The sequence below is a fragment of the Chrysochloris asiatica genome, unplaced genomic scaffold, assembly GCF_000296735.1.
Source record: "Chrysochloris asiatica unplaced genomic scaffold, ChrAsi1.0 scaffold00276, whole genome shotgun sequence".
NCBI lineage: Eukaryota > Metazoa > Chordata > Mammalia > Afrosoricida > Chrysochloridae > Chrysochloris > Chrysochloris asiatica.
Genome location: NW_006408794.1, coordinates 2137248 through 2141483, shown reverse-complemented (window position 1 = coordinate 2141483; position 4236 = coordinate 2137248). Strand labels below are relative to the sequence as shown.

The 4236-nt window shown below is 38.3% G+C and overlaps 1 protein-coding gene across 1 annotated transcript in view; it reads right to left on the bottom strand.

The window, feature by feature from the left end:
- ADARB2 (adenosine deaminase, RNA-specific, B2 (non-functional)) overlaps positions 1 to 4236 on the bottom strand; it is a 301952-nt gene that overhangs the window by 59544 nt on the left and 238172 nt on the right. The gene's annotated exons all lie outside the window — the stretch shown is intronic.

Genomic DNA, 4236 nt, shown 5'->3' with positions numbered 1-4236 from the left:
AAGCTATGAGTCCTCTGGAACACCAGTATGGAAGGCACAAAACTTTTTTGGATGGGCAGGGTGACTTATGGCATGCTACTGAAGACAGGTAAGCTGAAGAAATGTGCTTCTCAAACAATTTTTGGGGAGGCCAATCACAGTGATCAGATTACTGAAGGAATGTTAGACCCAAACCAGTGTTTTGGTTTCTTTTTCAGTTTGTAGTAGCAACTGGAAATGTTGAGTATTTGATCCTTAAGGCACTTTGCTTCTACTACTCAGTGGTCCACAGATTTAATGCAGTCCTAATTCAGATTCCATCATCATCCTTTAAAGAGATGGAAAAGCTAATCACTAGCTTTGCAGGTGGAGTTCTGGTATGGTGCTGTAGAATAAGCACTAGACTATTAACCACAAGATCGGTGGTTCAAACCTACCAGCTACTACTTGGAAACAGGGTTGCTATGAGTCAGAACTGACTCAACAGCACTTAACAATAACAACAGCTTTGTATGGAAAGAGAACCTGGATAAACAAATCACTACTAAGGAAGCAGAAAGAAAGTAGGAATGCTCACACTGTCTGATCTCAAAACCTACTATGCAGTCATGGTACTTAAAACAGCTCAGTACAATGACAGATACATAGACCATTGGAACAATATTGAGAACCCAGAACTAAATCCATCTACCTATGGACAGCTGATCTTTGGAAAAGGGCCACACTTATTAAGTTGGGGAAGAGATGGTCTTTTTTGACAAATGGTGCTGGCAAAACCAGATCTCCATTTGTGAAAAAAAATGAAGTAGGACTCACATCTCACAGTGTATACAAAGAAAACTCTAGATAGATCAAAGACTTAAATGTAAAACCTAAAACTATAAAGACCATCAAAGAAAAAAAATAGGAACAAACTTAGGAGCCCTAATACATAAATATACTATCAAATATAACTAAAAATGTACAAGCTGCAGAAGACATACTAAATAACTGGGATCTCCTAAGAATTAGACACATTTATGTACATCAAAACATACCATCTAAAGAGAACCCGCAGTTTGGGAAAAAGTTTTGACAATGACATATTAGAGAAGTAACTAATCTCTAAAATTCATAGGAAAGTTCAACACTTTCACAACAAAAATAAAAATAACTCAACTAAAAAATGGGCAGAGAACAGGAACATACATTTCACCAGAGAAGACATGCAGATGGCCAGGAAACACATGAAGAAATGCTCTGGATTGTTAGGCATTGTGGTTGCTGTTGTTAAACGCTGTTGAGTTGGTTCGACTCATAGCGACCTGCATAGGGTGTCCGAGGAGGTATTGATGAGTTTGAACCACCAACCTGTGGTTCAAACCCATCTTGCCATTTTAGAGTGATGCAAATCAAAACAACATCTAACACTGCCATTAATAGGAAAGTCCCAAACACCACAAAAACACAAATTCTGGCAAGGGTTTAGAGATAGGAGCCTTCAAACACTGTTGGTGAGGTTGTAAAATGATACAAACACTGTGGGAAACAAAATGGCACTTCCTTAAAAAGTCGGAAATAGTTATAATTCAGGAATCCCATCAATAGGTATACAAGGGTAAGAAAAAATGCTGCTACAAAATCATAGAAACATTTACTATACAAAAATATTAAAATGTGAAGCTACTGTTTCTTGACATATCTTCCATCTAGGTCTATACACTTCTGAAGGTGGTGTTTCCATCTCTCTAACCTGGTGTGGTGCTGTAGGATCAGCACCGCACTGCGAATCTCAAGGTTGGCAGTTCAAACCCACCAGATGCTCCTCAGAAACCCTGCATAGGGTCGCTATGAGGTGGAACTGACTTGACAGCACTTAACAACAACAACAACAACATGTAGGATGAGCACTGGACTGCTAACAGCAAGGTTGGAGGTTCAAACCCACCAGCTGCTCCTTGGAAACCCTATACAGGGTCATCATGAGTTAGAACTGACTTGGTGGCACTTAATAACAACAACGACAATCCTTTCTTGTAGTCTTGTTGTGGCACTATAGGATAAGCACTGTACTTCTAACCATAGATTGGAAGTTCAAACCTACAACCACTCCACTTAACAACAACAACACTTCCCCTGAAGAGTTTCATGCTCTTCAATTTATACCACATAAAAATGGTAGTTTTGGCATTCTCAAGGAACTCAAATCCTACTCCTTTTAAATGTTCTTTAAGTTTGGGAAACAAAATGAAGTCTGAAGTGGCAAGATCAGGGCTGAGGGGTAAGGTTTCCCAATGGAATTCTCATAGCACAGTCCTTGCTACCCTCAATGAATGAGCAGGTGCGTTGTCATGATGGAACAATATCCCTTGGTGTAACTTACTTGTCCTTTTTACCAACAATGCAAATTTCAATTTTCTTAAAAAATTCTTTGTAATAAGCCCCCTCAGACCATCCTGTGTTTTTTGAAGACATCTATTGAATTTGTTTTTGTTGTTAAGTGCCATGGAGTTGGTTCTGAGTCATAGTGACTCTGTATAGGGTTAAGGCTATAATTTTTTATGGGAGCAGAAAGCCTCAAATTCTTCCTTAGGAGTAGCTGTTGAGCTCAAATTGTTAATATTGTGGTTCAAGATTATACATTTAGAATCCCAAAATGCAGCAGCTATAACCTTGTGAGCTGACCCTTCTGCTTGAATTTAACTGCCCAGCAGATTCTCTTGGAAGCCACTGTTTTGATTAGACTGTTTTTTGAAGGCAACCTAACAAGACTAAGATAAATATATTACTAAGAGAACCTGTCTGCAGTCATCCATTAATTGCAGAGACATGTTGAAACACGTTTTGTTTAGAGTAAAACATTCATGTATGAACTGGAACTCTAGTAACAATATTTTTTAACTTAACCATGCATATTCCTCAGAAATAAAAGCCAGGGCATAAATAAAATCTTCACCCCCATGTTCACTACAGTACTGTTCACAATGTCAAAAAGATGGAAACAACCTTATTGTCCATCAGTGGATAAACAAACTATGGTACATATACACAATGGAATACCAATGCAACATTAGAAAATAAGGATGAACCTGCAAAACATATCATAACATGGATGAACCTGGAAGACATTATGCTGAATGAAATGAATCAATCATAAAACAATAATACTCTCTGAGACTACAATTATAAAAAGTGACGAAAAGATTTTCACACAGCAAGAATCATGCATTGATGGTTACTAGGGTGGAAGGGGAAGGAAGGTTAAATCACAAACTATAGGGTAGACACATATCAATTTGGGTAAAGAGAAAGGCAATATACAACAAGGGGAGGTCTGCAAAAATGGTCAAGGAAAAGGTAGACACTAGGAGAAGTATTAAGGGTTAAAGGCAACAGAAGTAAATACTACTATATATACAATCTTACAATGACAGTAATAATAATAATCTATGAGCGAATACACAGATAGACATGCAAGCTGAACAGGTGTAGGAAGGAGAATAGATACAGATTTGACTAGGGCTATTTGTATCTATGTATTTATACATGCTATAAATATATCCCCACCACTCGTCTGTCAGTTTGTCATACTGTGGTGTCTTGTGAGTTGCTGTGATTCTGGAAGCTATTCCATGGGATTTTAAATACCAGAGGGTAACCAACGGTGGACAGGGTTCAGGTGATCTTCCAGATAAAGACAGACTAGGAAGAAGGAGTGAGAAAGACAGATGAGCAAGAAGCAGAGCCAAACTACTTCCGAATATTTATTCACTGAAAACCTTATGAATAGCAGAGAAAGAAACACTGTCAGATATAGTGCCGGAAAATGAGCCCCTCAGGTTGCAAGGCACTCAAAATGTGACCGGGGAAGAGCTGCCTCCTCAAAGTAAACTTGACCATGTTGACATGAATGGAGTAAAGCCTGTGGGAGAAAAGCCAACGGGACCTTCATTTGCTGATGTAGCACAACTCAAAATGAAGAGAAACAGCTGTAAACATCCATTGAAAATTGGAACATGGAATGTATGAAGTATGAATCTGGGAAAATTGGAAGTTGTCAAAAATGAAATGGAATGCATAAACATTGAGATCTTAGGCATTAGTGAGCTGAAATGGACTGGTATTGGCCATTTTGAATCTGATAACCACATGATTTACTATGCTGGAAATGACAAATTGAAGATAAATGGTGTTGCATTCAAAAAGAACATATCCAGATCAGTTGTGAGGTACAACACTGTCTGGGATAGGATAATATCCATGCACCTACAGGGAAGA